General features: G+C 44.5%; 1 pseudogene; it reads left to right on the forward strand.

Annotated features, from left to right (window-relative positions):
• Window positions 1-2,889: 2,889 nt before the first annotated feature.
• LOC127691504 (mast cell protease 4-like) lies at window positions 2,890-5,195 on the forward strand (annotated as a pseudogene).
• Window positions 5,196-15,538: the final 10,343 nt, after the last annotated feature.

Genomic DNA, 15,538 nt, shown 5'->3' on the forward strand with positions numbered 1-15,538 from the left:
AATTCTTTTGACATTTTTAAGTCATCAAAATAATTTATAATAGTTAAATGCCTCTTAAATATACATGATAACTTCTGAAGCTAAAAATTATATGCAATCAACCAGTTATTAAGATCTGTTTGCAACATTAAACATGATAGAAGTAGAAAAAAATCTCTTATGAAGTCCTCTATGAAAACAAACTGTGACAAGTTCCTGATTAGACAGAAACTGTTCCATCTCCAAGGGAGAATACACAGCTTAACTGTGGCATCATAGAATGAATTGGGTAGTGTTCTTTCTGTTTCTACTTTATGGAATTGTTTGATGAGTACTGATATTAGATCTTCCTTGAAGATCTAATTAATGGTTTAATTAATTAAGATCTAATTAATTGTACATTAAAACTATCTGTTCCTGGTCTTTTTGTTGTTGTTGTTGTTGTTGTTGTTGTTGTTGTTGTTGTTTGGAGACTTTTAATGACTGCTTCTGTTTCTTTAGGGGTTATGGGACTATTTACATTAAACCAAGTATTTTAAACTTAAAAAAAATGTCTTTTGATAAGATGAAGTCAAGATAGTCCTGGCTATGTTTTACAATTGCACGGGCATTATCCAAAAGAAAAAGGGAGTGAACAATATGATTTTGGCTGCTACTTGTTACTATGGTTATAGATTAGGTGTTCTTTTCCTGGAAGTATGAGGATGCTTTTATTCTGAGTTTGAACTTCTGCACATCACTATTTTCCATGACACCAGCAAGTAGGATTGTATTATTCCAAACATCCATTCTCAGCTGTGTTACCAGAGGGAGCCATCCTGTGTGAGCATTTTGATTCTCAGTCAACCTCCCATCCAAATACTCAGAGAAAACTTTTCTTCTTCCTTAGAGATGGATGAACCAGATGCAACAACCTTATTTAAGAAAAAATAACTTGACCTATGAAAGATAATTGATCATGAATACTTCTCTAAACCCAGTACTCTTAGATCTTTTTTCCTACTTAGAGACAAAAATGAGTCTCCCCAAAGTGTCTACAATAGGTGCTACCTCCTGCAATCCAAGCCCAATAAGCATGATTCCATCAGTGTGACACGATTGGAGTTCCTGCAGTGGAGGTTACTGCCCCTAATGATGCATGTTGATTGATAGCTGCCACAGATGTGTCAATTGCGCCAACAATAAAACAATAAAACTACACCAAGAGCAACTTTGGAAGGAGTCACCACCCAGTTGAGTTTACATTAATCTACTGTAGTTCTCAAAGAATCAAATAGATACCCTGACAGGGGATATAGCAGGAATCACCTCATGTGAATCGTTCAATAACGTGTTATTTGCACTGACTTCTGAATAACTTCATGTATACCAGTAGCATGCTTCCCTCACTGGTAAAAAGAGACAGTCATGAAATTTTTCACTAGTTACTGTCAAATGTCACCCCCTGAATCAGGCAAAAACTATGGAGATGATACCAATTGATAACTATGTCTGCCTCACCTCTTCATTCATGAGCTGCAAAATGAGAATCTTCATTTGGGACCCTGTGTATAGACCATCTCAAAGCCTATTGTCTAACTGGGGCTGTACAGAAGATTTTGGGGTCTTTACAAAGTATTATCAGGTCAGTTTCAATGCACAGTAATAAAAAAAAAACATTAATTTATTCTTCTCTAATTCTTACTGATGTGCTTAGAGAGAGCCTTGTAGTTCTGAGGAAGAAAAGGAAGGAAATACAGAAGGATAGAGTTAGAGCCAGACCTGTCCTCAAGGGCACCCAGTCTCTGTCATCCAAAGAGGTCTCAGTTCTCTGGTCCAAGCCTGGGAACTAGCTGAGCCTTCCTATGATAGTAAATGCCTCCTTTTACCAGATGTAGAATTTTTCTGCAAATCTTAATGATTATAGATCCAGTCCAATTATGCGGTTCATTGAGATACATAATCTTTGAGTCTGAACAAGTGCTTTTGTGGGTTACTACATTAATCTAGCTGCATAATACCTTTTACTTTGAAATTACATCACAATAAATTGTCTTTATCTGTAAAAAAAAAAAAGCCATTTTCATTCTCATTTTTGAGCTAAAAATAATTTCCAAACCAATTATCTTCTTTGACTCTGTACTTGAGTCAAACACAATGAGCCAACCACTGTGCATTCTTATAATCTGTGGCTATAAATACTTGGTGACCCAAAGCCTTGTCTTGCATTACAGATACCCAAGACCTTTTATTCTGTTATATTCTGAAAGTCCGTTGGGTTCCCCCTAAACATGGATTACAATATCTAACAAAGAGACTGTTAGTATGAGTAAATTAGGACATTTTCTTACAGCAGTTGTTACAGTAGCAATGAAATAATTTAACACCTGGGGTCACCACAATATAAGGAACTGTATTGAAGGGTCACACCATTAGGAATGCTGATCAATACAAGCAATGACCTTCAGGCTGAACCAGCCCACACCAGTTTTTGTTAATAAAATGAACTCCCTCTCCCCCATATGTTCACACACTACAGATGCCTGTATTTGTGCTACAGCGACAGAAGTGAGACTTTACACATGCAGCATGGGTCTCAAAGCTGACGATAACACCTGGATGCTTACAAGAACAGATCCAGGATCCCTCATCAAGGTCCCCCTCCCTTTGCATAGCTGTCCTGCTTCCTGGGATTCCATGGGATCCATGATGCAGTCACCCCCTCATCATGGAATCCAGGAGTCTCAGGATCAGGCCACAGATTCAACACCACCAGAGAGCAGAGTCATGAGAATTTCTCATAAGGAAAGTAGAGCTTCTCCACCCAGACCATGGTTCGCAGCCCTTCTTTTCTCCCACACTGAAGCTACAAAAGCAGGAACCAGGACAGGAACACACCAGAATCTCTCCCCAGGCTGCACCACTGGAAAAATGCAGGCCCTCCTGTTCCTGATGGCAATTCTCTTGCCTTCTGGAGCTGGAGTTGGTGAGTTTTGTCTTCATCTCCGTAACCTCTGAGTTTCAGCAACTGACCATAACCTGTTACCTTGTATAACAAAGACCCTAAGACAAGGCAAGATCCGAATTGAGGTAGTCCAGGGGAAATCTGTAGATCAAGGAAGAATGAAAAACTAGTTCTCCTTCATATTGTTTCTGATAGGTGACTCTTCTCTGGCCTTCCCTTAGTGTTGAGAAGACAGAATGAGGGTGTGGGGAAATGTCTAATGAAGTAGAAAGTCAGAAACATGAATGGTCACTGTGTTCTGGATGAAAGAGAATGGCAGACAGAGAGGACTGGGGAGGAAAGATCATCAGGAGAGAAAAGACACGTGGAGGGCATGAGCCCCACGCAAGATGGGGTGGGGTGAGCTGGGGAGCAGTCGCTCAGTCTTAGCCCCATCTTCCCTTGCTAGTGCTGTCTTGGGGCGTTCCACACATTTGTGACTGGGGACTGGTGGTTCTTTGTTCCAGAGGAGATTATTGGTGGTTTTGAGTCTGAAGCACACTCCCGCCCTTACATGGCGCATCTGACGATCTTCCATAAGAAAAGTTACGTCTGTGGTGGGTTTCTCATTACCCACCAATTTGTGCTGAGTTCTGCACACTGTAGAGGAAGGTAAGAGGCTTCTCTTCCTGTGAGGAAATGCAGGAGCCAGAGTCACAGAGCGGCAGAGGCCTGAGGAAGGCTCTGCTCCTTCCTCATCTCCAGAGGGGCTCTCCCTACACAAAGAGGACAAAGGGAGCACAGGGCCGCTCACTGGACCATCTCATGTGTGGTCTCCATTTTCAGAGGTCAGAGCTCTAGGCAGGACTCCAGTAAGGACAAAAACTACAGTTCTTGTCTTGTCCTGTTGTCATCAGAGCTCAGACACGGGCTGGGTGTAACTCCATATAGTGGCCATGTACAAAGCCATGGGTTCACTCGGGCACTGGAGGCGGAGTGTGGGCAGAGGTCTCAGTCCCTGAGCTACATCCTCTGGGAAAGCTCTGGTTCTGGGAGCCCCATCTCAAGTCTCTCTCCTCTCTGCACTGGGATAGAGAAGGTAGACCCTGGTGCCCTTCTCCTGGGAAGGAGTCCTCCTCCTAAGAGCAGCCCTGTTCACTGTTTCCTTTATTTTTCAACAGAGAAATCACTGTCACCCCTGGAGCTCATAATATGAGCAAGAGAGAATCCACACAGAAGAAATTAAAAGCTGCAAAACAAATCGTTCACCCAAAGTACAATTCCTCTTCTGATCTCAATGACATCATGTTACTGAAGGTGAAGTTATTTTTCTTGCCCTGTTTGAGTCTCCCATCCTTAACTCTCCTCCTGCCTCCGGACTTCAAATTCTTCCTGTCCAAATCATTTCCTCAGAACCCACTCCTGAGTTCCCAGTGGATATGGCCCCTTGTCCCAGCATCCTTCACTGCTGTGACATCTATTCTCTCCTTTCCCCAACAGCTTCAACAGAAAGAGTTGACTCGTGCTGTGGATGTAATTCCCCTGCCTGGTCCCTCTGACTTTATCAAGCCTGGGAAAATGTGCTGAGCGGCTGGATGGGGGCAAACTGGAGTGAATGAATCCATGTCAGATACCCTGAGAGAGGTTAAACTGAGGATCATGGATAAAAAAGCCTGTAAAGACCATTCAAAGTACAGCGATATTATCCAGGTCTGCGTGGGCAGTCGCACAACATTAAAATCAGCGTACAAGGTGAGTGCACACGTGCAGTTCCTCCTCTCATCAGACAACAGCATCAGAGGAGGAAGTGGGTCAAAGAGCTCTCCACAGCAGTGACTAAAGCCTGTGTTCCTAGTCTTCTAGCCCTGACACTCTGGGAAGTGAAATTCTCCCTCTATGTCACATCTCCCTGTGCCCAAGCCCTTCCTGTAACCTTCCCATGAGGCTTCAGAAGAGAAAGGAAGGGAGTAAAGGGAGAAATGTTAGCATTATCCCAGGCCAGAGGTGAGGAAGTCAGGCATTAAATCCCTAACTTACGAATAATACTGAGCCAGGAATTATTTCAATCTGGGAGTAGCTTTGGTGGTGGGTTTCATGTTGGGGGAAAGCAATCTTTGCTCATAGTCTGATTTTCCTCACCTACAGGGAGACTCTGGGGGACCTCTAGTGTGTGCTGGTGTGGCCCATGACATTGTACCTTATGGTACCTTATTTAGAAGCAAAGCTCCCTACAGTTTTCACCCAAATCTCCTCATAGATACCCTGGATTAATACTGTCTTAAAGGGCAAGTAGCTGAAAAGCCTGACCTGCCTGAGTCAGACTCTCCAAACCTGAGCTCATCACAACTTGTCTGCAGCCTGCCCCCAGCCTGCACCCAGCCTGCCCCCAGCCTGTCCCCAGTCTTCCCCCAACCTTCCTTATCTGTCCACAGCCTTCCCCATCTGTCCACAGTCATCCCCATCTGCCCACAGCCTTCCCCATCTGCCCACAGCCTTCTTCATCTGCCCACAGCCTTCCCCATCTACCCACAGCCTTCCCCAGCCTATTTGCAAGACAATCTCAAAGATATACAAGTCTGTCTGTGATAATGTCCCTGTAATGCACCTCAATAAAGACATAACCTCTTGCACCTGTGTGACTCCATGCTGTGCTTAAAACACACAGCCTCTCAGCCCAATGAAGAACTGATGTGAGCTGCTCTCTTGCCATGTTAACAATCTGGACTCCTGACTTCCTGGCACAGGTGTGACACTGTGGATGACTGATATTATCTAACATGCATGGTGGGTACAGTAAGGTTTCATATGCAGAGCAGTGAGCACTGTTCTGTTCTTCCCTCCCCTGTCCTGTCTTCTCATTTTCTCTCCCCTTGTCTCTCAGCTCTTCTCCCCACAACCCCACACCACAGCCACTGTGTGTTTCCACACATCATAGGAAATTCCATGTCTAGGTCAGACATGGCTGTTGATAGCTTGTGTCCTCAACACTCACGCTGCCATCTTCATCATCCTCTCAATAATACACCTGCAGCTAGAGGAGAGCCTGCCCTCAGAAGTCCTTGGACCATGACTGTGGCTGTAGCCATCACCACAGGAGAGCATCAGCACTTTCTGGATTCAAACACAGGTCAGAACTAGCAACCATTGGAAAGAAACTGCCTAGCACTTAGCATTTTCTAGTACTTAAGCACTGTGGCTCTAGACCTGCTTCTGAGCCACCCACATAAACCTGCCATCTTCCTCAAAGATCCACTCTTTCAGAAGACTGCCTGAGTTAGGTGAATTTGTCAGTGACCTGCTCTCCTCTTACAATCTAAAGCCCCCAGTGTCCTTAGTCAAGGGAAACAAGGCTTTTACTACAGGGTACTAAGGAAGGTGAAGGGGGAAGAGACCACACACACACACACACACACACACACACACGAGGTCTTCGGTGCCCCAAAGAGGCTTGGCCCTCTGACTACTGTACTATGAAAATTGCTTCTATGACCAGCCTTAGACTAGGACCTCAGCGCCTCGGCCCTCCCCACAGCCTGTAAGACTCATGTGTGGGTTTCCGGCTTCAGCACTGTTCAGCACAGATGTAAAGATAGCTATCAAATACAAGACTGACTGTAAGTTCTGTTCTAACTCTATGGGGGCAGGGAGCACATATGGCATGAAACAACCTAAAAGGATCTTTAAACAACAGAGAATCCATGCTAGTTCATTGTTACCTGAATGACCATCATTTTTTTTCTAACTTTGATTTATAGTTGTATAACTAAATCATAGGGTCTTTTCTCACCTGGACTTAGATTGGTGTGGTTTAGACATACTGTCACTGTATGGATCAGACTGATTTCCAATTCATAATCCTTCTGCCTCAGCCTCCCTAGTGCGGGGTCCCCAAGCCTGCTCCACCACCCTCACCTTACACAAAAGGCTCAAACTGTGAAACACAAAGCAGAGACAGTGGCTGTCTCTGTCTTTCTCAGCAGATGGGAACACTCACTGACCTGCAGCTGAGGGCACACTGCCTCTTACCACACAGTCTAAGGACCACATGGACTTGGGACAGTCTTCCTCCCTGAAGCTGGGCAACTGGAGGTGAGGAGAGAGTGATTGCCCCAGCCTGCAGCCTGGCCCACAGTCATAGGGGAGCAGGTGGAGACTCCTGAGAGCTGGGCTGAGGGCACAGGCTGAATGGCTTCCAGAAAGGTCACCTCTACAGAGCAAACCCCATCACATGGTCCCCTGGTGCCAAAGGAACAGTTGGTGACCCAGAGGCTCCAAAATCAAGACAAGAGCCTGATCCCCACCACAGTGTTCATTCTTATGAATGGTGGATTGTGCACAGGAGGAGCAGGCCCAGTGCACTCTGGGAACAAGAGAACAGCCATGGTCTTCCAAGGTCAGCAAAAAAAAACATGCAGATAAGAAGGTTATTCCTTGGTGTGTCTGGTTGCAGTGCTAGGCAGCCTAGCTTAATGAAGCCTCTTGGTGCACTGTTAGCAGCAGATACACACTGAGAGTGTCCACAGCTCAGGCAACAGCAGCAGAAGAAAGTGTCCCAAGGACAGCAGGTGATCACCCAAGCTTTGCAAAAGAGCAAACAAGCCCAGAAGTCAGAGATTATGAGTAAGTCTTAAGTCCAGCCTGGGCTACATGAGATCCTGTCTCATAAAACAAGACAAAAACTAAACAAACAAAACACCATGGTCTCCAACAGGGGTGTAAAACAGACCTTGGGCTTTGTTAGTTCCTTGTCTTTAATTATGTTCTAGTTTAATTATATTTTAGTTAGGAAACAGTTCACCCCTATAGTTAAAACCTGTGAGGAAAAGTCACACAATGACTATTTTACTCTTTGAAACTCCTTGTACACAGCCCCTGATACGCTGAGCATACTCCAGTGGAAGGCCACAAACCTAAGAATAGTTGGGCAGCACAAATTATCTTGTGGAAAACAAATGCCTCAAAATTTGGCCAGAATGAAAGTGGGGTAAATCTGGGAAGAACTGGAGGAAGAGAAGATCAATACAGATTAAAATATAAGTGATTGTATTTATCAGGGTTCTGTAGAGGATCACAAGTGATAGAAATTCAATTCATCAATGGATTAGGGCTGCATCTGTTGTATGAGTCTGGTCTGTGCCTGCTGGAGGCTGTCTTATGAATCTGTCCATGTCTGTATCTGTGCCAGTGTGTCTGTGTGTCCATCCTTCAAAAAGGGTGTTGCTCTGTATGTACTGACCAACACAGGAAGCTTCACGCAGGGAAGGAATGGGAGACTTTACAGACATCTTAGACAGAAACGTACAGGGGATTGAACCACTGACCCCACCTGACTCAGACAACAGCCATCACAGTTTATCAACCAATATGCACAAATGTGCTCACCATTTATGGTGGATATTCACTGAGATCCCTTTCAACCTGTGTGATGGTTGCTTTCAGCAAATGGAACACATGCATGGGTCTGGATCAGGACAAGGGAGTAACAGCTTAGATTCTGAAAGCTGCTCACATGGGAAACCCAAGGTGAGTAAGCTTGGAGGTTATATTGTTCTCTGAAATGCAGGTTAACCCAGCAGTGCGAGCACACAGTAGGACAGCAGTCTTAAGTCTTAGTGACTTCAAGGTTTATCATTGACTTGGCCGTGAAGTCTCACAAAGCTCCCAGCCTCTCAGAAGGAAACAGATTTTTATCATAATACAGTACAACAGATATGATCAAAACATGCACTGAGCTTTCAAATATCTGTAAAAAAAAAAAGATTTAAAAATCTTCTTACTTTAGAGTATCTGTTGGCAGATGTTTGTCTGCTTTATTTAAGCAGTAGGACCATATTGTATCTCTTTCAAAAAAAAAAAAAAAGTCCTACCTGACTTTTATACACTCATCACTTTACATATTAGTTAAATTCATTAAGTAAATTCAGATTTTATTTTGGCAGCCTATTAGCGTCTTTGTCTATTACTGGCTGTGATATTCCTTAGATATTTAACTTCTGAATGGCTTCAGTCATTTTATTTGTTAGATGCTATAATCTAAATCGCTCCAGTAACCTTGCTGATTCAAGAATGTTAAGTTACTAATTCTTGTCAACAGAATATAGAAAAAGTCACTTTTTTGTTATTATACAACTCCAAATGTGACTACTTTTACCTGAGCCAGTTTTTTTGAGACAATTTTCTTGTAGCCCCAAAATTACCTTGAATTTTTGATCTTCTTCCCTCCGCCTCCTAAGTGCAGGGATTACAGGCATGTGTCACCAGGCCCAGGTCATGCTGCTTATATGGTGCTCAGATCAAACCCAGAACTACATGAGTGGAAGACAGTTCTGTTAGCCAAGCTACACTCCTAACTGTTGCTGAAGGTAGTTGAGAATGACCACTAGCAAGTACACTTATTCAGTTAAAGTTACAGTGATATTACTATTATATCACAAGGCATATTGCTTGTAAAACAAATGAAATATAGTCTGACTATACACTCACATTAACAACACATTGTACACAAGAAAAAAATCCTCAGTGGATTTCTTTCATGTAGGAGACCACTGGAGTCAGACATGTCTTTCTCAGGCCTGAGCGGGGTCAAGGTGGGGGCATTAGTCGTGGGAAGTGGTCAGGTCAGTCTGGAACTGTTGCTGCTGACTGGACCGTGAGCTCTTGATGAGACACAGTGTGCTGACCTATACTTTAGATTCTCTCTGAAGGTCAGGTTGTTTATCTTTTGGTTGCTTACCACATCCTGTTTTATTTTTCCTGCCAAATGCTTTGCCATATAACAGTTATGTGAACCTGCATTAGGCAAGGCTTGATCAGAATCCTGTCTTGTCTCCATTTCTCTTGTCTCTTGCCCCCCCCCCCCCGCACCCCGCCCCTCCCCCCGCTTCCATCCACACTCCACCCCTCAGGAACCTCTTCAAGAATCCGCAGGCGGGTTCACTCTCAGATCAACTGACAGCCATTTGTAAAGTATTGAAATTAAAACAATTAAAATATTTTTTATTTCATTATTTTTTGTGTATGAGTGTCTTGCCTGTATATATGTATGTTCACCATAAATGTGTGTGGCCTCAAATCTCCTGAATTTGGAATTATAAATGCTTGCTGGACACTAGGTTGGTGCTTGAAATCAAACTCCTGTCCTCTGCAAGAGCAACAAGTGACCTAAACCACTGAGCTGTCTCTCCAGGTCAACATGATAAGATGTAAACTTCATATCTATATTTGAAATAAGGTGTTGAGATAAAATGTCATTGATAAAATTATCTGAAGGGTTACAGGAGACAGGAACCAGGTCTTGGTGGATTGAGAAGAACGCCAGGGGGCTGTGGCCTCCATATTTGGACATATATTCATACATATATTTGTACAGGACCCAGTACAGTTCTCATTAGCTCAAGGCTTAAATAGCAAGCTGGAGCCGGGGTGGGAGGCTAGCGACATGCTTCCTGAGCAAGCCTGAGGACCTGAACTTCAGAACTCATGGAAACAAACAAATGAACAAACACAAAGGCCTGGTATAGTGGCATGTGCTTGTTTTCAGCAGAGAGAGAGAGAGAGAGAGAGAGAGAGAGAGAGAGAGAGAGAGAGAGAGAGAGAGAGAGAGAGAATTTAATGCATTGCTGGGACTCACTCACTAGGCCAGCCAGCATAGTTTACCTGGCAAGTGTCAGACCAGTGATCAACCCTTCCTCAAAAAATTCAAGGTGGGTGACCCTTTAGGAAATGTACTGAGGTTGACATCCAATTTCCACCTGCAGAAGCAGCACACACACTTGTGCACACATGTACACACATGTACAGTCTCACATGTAAACTTACACACTCATACACACATGTAGACATACATACAAAAATGAAAATAACAAAAGGAAAGTGGGGACTTGACAAATTCAAGCTCCAGTCTGGATTATTGAAAATGTTTTATTCTTCTCTCTGTTTCCATGGCTGCAGGTTAGTGTGAGACTGTTGGTCTTACTATGGGGTCACCCTCCTCCTCAGCTTCTTCCAGCCTTTCTCTAATTCAACCACAGGGGTCCCCGTCTTCAGTCCATTGGTTGGGTGTAAGTATCTGCATCTGTCTGAGTCAGCTGCTTGTTGGGCCTCTCAGAGGACAGCCATACTAGGCCCCTGTCTGTAAGCACAAGGTAGCATCAGTAATGGTGTCAGGACTTGGAGCTTCTCCTTGAGATGGAGGCCAATTTAGGCTGATCACTAGACCTCCTTTCCCTCAGGCTCTTCTTCATTTTTGTCCTTGCAGTTGTTTTAGACAGGACTCTCTGGGTCAGAGTTTTTGACTGTGAGATGGCCACCCCATCCCTCCACTTGACCCTGCCTTTCTACTGGAAGTGGACTCAACAAGTTCCCTCTCCCCACTCTTGAGCATTTCATCTAAGGTCCCTCCCTTTGATTCCTGAGAGTCTCTCACCTCCCAGGTCTCTGGTACATTCTAGAGGGTCTCCCCAGTGCCCCCCCAGGTTGCATATTTCCATTCATTTTGCTGGACCTCAGGGCTTCTCTCCCCCCTGTCCCAATACCTGATCATGTTCCCCTTTTCCCCTCCCTCTCCCTACTCCCACCCAAATCCCTCCCTCTACCTCCTGAGATTGTTTTCTTCTCCCTCCCAAATGGGATTGAAGCATCCTCACGTGGGCCCTCCTTCTTGTTAATCTTGAGTTCCGTGGATTATATCCTGGGTATTCTGTATTTTTGTCTAATATCCACTTATTAGTAAGTCCTTACCATGCATATACTTTTGGTCTGAGTTACCTCACTGAGGAGGATAATATTTTCTAGTTCTATCCATTTGCCAATAAAACTCATGATGTCCTCGTTCTTAACATCTGAGTAGTGTAGAGGGATTTTCCCCTAATTAATTGGTTGAATAATAAAGTTGACAAGAAGCCAATCACTGGGCAAAAAGGAGGAGGCAGGCCTTCCAGGTCCAAGAGAGGACGGAGGGGGATGCCAGAGGAAGGAACCTCTGTGAGACTGGGAGCAAGAGAAGCAGAATGTAGACCAGGAACTGTCAGGCTTGGTGGCAGGATCCAGCATAGAATAGTTGAGAAGATTAGGACAACAGATTCCATGCCCAGCAGTTGTGTCCTCCGTTGATTTTAAACTAAGAGTGTCTGGTGGGCCAGAGGGAAAGAATTTAGCCAGGGCAGAATTTGCCAGGCCTTGGAACAGGAAGACTGGTCAAAGGAACAAGCTCCAGAGGAGAGGTGGCCACAGCAGAGCACAGGTTGGCGAGAGCTCCCACAGCTAGCAGCCAGAACCTTTGAAGGGCTGGATTCGTGGAAAGATACTGTGTAAATTGGATTTGTTATGAAAAACCTTGGTTTCTCCATTTATGGTAATTGAAAAATGTGCTGGATATAGCAGTTGGTGTTGGCATTTGTGTTCCCTTAGGGTCTGTATGACATCTGCCCAGGCTCTTCAGTCTTCCATAGTCTCTGGTGAGAAAGCCGATGTAATTCTGATAGGTCTACCTTTATATGTTACTTGACCTTTTTCCCTTACTGCTTTTAATATCCTTTCTTTGTTTAGTACATTTGGTGTTTTAATTATTATATGATGGGATGAATTTCTTTTCTGGTCGAATCTATTTTGAGTTCTGTAGGCTTCTTGTATGTTCATGGGCAACTCTTTCTTTAGGTTAGGGAAGTTTTCTTCTATAATTTTGTTGAAGACATTTACTGGCCCTTTCAGTTGGAGATCTTCACTCTCTTCTATGCCTATAATCCTTAGGTTTGGTCTTCTCATTTTGTCCTGGATTTCCTGGATATTTTGGGTCAGGAGCCTTTTGCATTTTTTCATTTCCTTTGACTATTGTATCAATGCTTTCTACGGTATCTTCTGCATCTGAAATTCTCTCTTCCATCTCTTGTATTCTGTTGTTGATGCTTGGATCCATGACTCCTAACTTCTCTATTAGGTTTTCTATGTCTGGAGTTGTCTCCCTTTGTGATTTCGTTGTTTCTACCTCCTTCTTTAGATCCCGGATGGCTTTGTTTAATTCCCTCACCTGTTTTGTTGTGTTTTCTCTTAGTTCTTCAAGGACTTCTTGCTGTCTACATGAATTCTCTTGTATTACTTTAAGGGAGTTATTTATGTCCTTCTTGAAGCCCTCCATAATGCCCTCCATCAGCATCATGACCTGTTATTTTAAATCCAAATCTTGTTTTCCTGGTGTGTTGGGGGTATCCAGGACTTGCCGTTGTGGGAGAATTGGGTTCGGATGGTGCCATATTGCTTTGATTTCTGTTGGCAATGTTCCCATGTTTGCCTGTTGCTATCAGGTTATCTCTGGTGTTAGTGGATCTGCTGTCACTGGCAGGATCTTGCCCCTCCTGTGTGTGTGCCTGTAGGCCTATTTCAGCAACCTTGGGTGAGCTGCTTTCTCCTGGCACAAATTGCTGTGGTGCTGCAGAGTTCCTGGGTGCAGGTGGAGTCCTGGTGTGATGTGTCCCAAGTGCTCCTCTACTCTGGTGGAACCTGCCTACCAATCTGTTGCACAGTCAGAGAAACAAAGATGGCAGCCAAGACCCACTGTCTTGTAGTTGTATTTGGGTATGTACCTCTGTGGCCCCGATCAGCTCTGTATGCAGGTTGTGCAGGCGGATCCTCCCCTCTGCAGGGCCGGACTCACCTGTGCAGGCTACTGGGTTTATAGCTGGCTTCCTGCACTGCTTGGAGATAGGGTGCTGTGGCAGAAACTGGAAGGCTCTTGCCAGAGGCCTCTGGACAGGATCCTCTGCTCTCAGGGCCGGAATCACCAGTGCAAGCTGTCTCTTCCTAGCTGACTGATGGGTATATAGCTGGCTTCCTGCACTGCGTGGAGGTGACACACTGTGGCCAAGGCTGTTCCTGATCCAGAGGCAGAGACCGGAAGCCTTTTGCCAGAGGCCTCCGGATTGGAACCTCCACTCTGCACGGCCGAACTCACCAGTGCAAGCTGCCTCTTCCTAGCTGGCCTCTGGGTGTATAGCTGGCTTCCTGCACTGCTTGGAGATGGGGCCTTTAAAGTATTTCTGACCTCTTTCCAGTAGCTGTCATTAGCATCACCCTGTATACACCCAGACAAAATCTCTTCAGCTAGAACTTCGAGTACTCTATTGAATAGGTAGGAAGAGAGAGGGCAGCCTTGTGTTGTCCCTGATTTTAATGGTATTGCTTTGAGTTTCTCTCCATTAGTTTCTTTTTGGCTATTGGTTTGCTGTTGGCTATTGGTTTGCTGTAAATTGCTTTTATTATATTTTGGTATGGACCTTGCCTGATCTCTCCAAGATTTTTAATGTCAAAGGGAGTTTTGTTTTGTTTTGCCAGTCATGTTTGATTCTATCATGGGTCTCTAGGCTATCCAGCCTCTGGATCCTAGTCCTCCAGGTAGTGTCAGGGCTGAGGGGTGGGCTCCCTCTCATGGCGTAAGTTCCAAGTGGGACCAGTCATGAGTTGGTCACTCCCCCAATTTCTGTGCCACCTTTACATCAGCATGTCTTGTAGACAGGACAAACTGCAGGTCTTAGGTTTTGTTGGTGTTCCAATGCCTCCTCTAGGAATCTTGCCTGTTACAAGAATCTTGCCTGTTTACATGGCTGACTCAGGCTCTGTATCTCCCCCTGCCAGGAGTCTTAGCAGGGTCACCCTCAAAGACTACTTGAGTTTCCATTGCTTAGGTTCTAGTCTTTTCTTATCAGCTGCTCCTTTGCATGGGAGTTTTCCGGTCCTTAGCAAAGACAGTGGTGTCCAGGGATGTTCATAAATGTGTATGAACATGGGAACTGTCTGAACTGAGAAAGTTGGTTGGGCTGATCTAGGTAGTGCACACAACAGTCCTGATGCAGCCCATCCTTTGCCATCCATATCTAGTCACATAGCTGTGGCTGGGAACAAGATGCCATTTCTGCTTTCCTAAGTAGGGGTGTACAGGTCCAAACACTCTGAGGCACAGCATGCAGAGATTTCAAGGGTTGGGGTCACACACACAGAGTGGTCAACAGCTAGCTGGCTGCTGCTCACGGGCTGTGCTCCATCCAGGCCTCACCTCTGCCTCGAAAGAGATGAACACCCTGGGCCTCAGTCCCAGCTAGGACTCCTCTCAATCATATGTGCTGAGGAAACCCAATCAGCCTCTCAGCTGAGCTCAGCTGATGCTCCATGCCAGTTTCTGTATTGAAAGGGGTGTGACAGTGAGTGGGACTTATTTTCTACACTAGGCAGCAAGGAATAGAACAAGCAGTGGGAATACTGTAGTCTAATAAGGAGGCTGAAAACTGACAAGGAGGCAGATGATGGGAAGTGGAGAGAGGTGTAACATTCTTGATGCTCTACCTAGAAATGTTTAGAACCAGCAACAGCTTAATAAAAGTCCAAGATTCCAAATTTCCAGATGAAGACTGTTCATTATGAAAAAAATAATCATTAGGAAAGATATCTTCACCAACCCCACATCTGATAGAGGGCTAATATCCAAAATATAAAAAGAACTCAAAAAGCTAACCTCCTAAAACAAAACAACCAATGAAAATATGGGGTACAGAGCTAAACAGAGAATTTATAACACAGGAATCTTGAATGGCCAAAAATCACTTACAGTAATATTCAAAGTCCTTAGAGATCAGGGAAATGCAAATCAAA

This window comes from Apodemus sylvaticus, chromosome 8, assembly GCF_947179515.1.
Source record: "Apodemus sylvaticus chromosome 8, mApoSyl1.1, whole genome shotgun sequence".
Classification (NCBI taxonomy): domain Eukaryota; kingdom Metazoa; phylum Chordata; class Mammalia; order Rodentia; family Muridae; genus Apodemus; species Apodemus sylvaticus.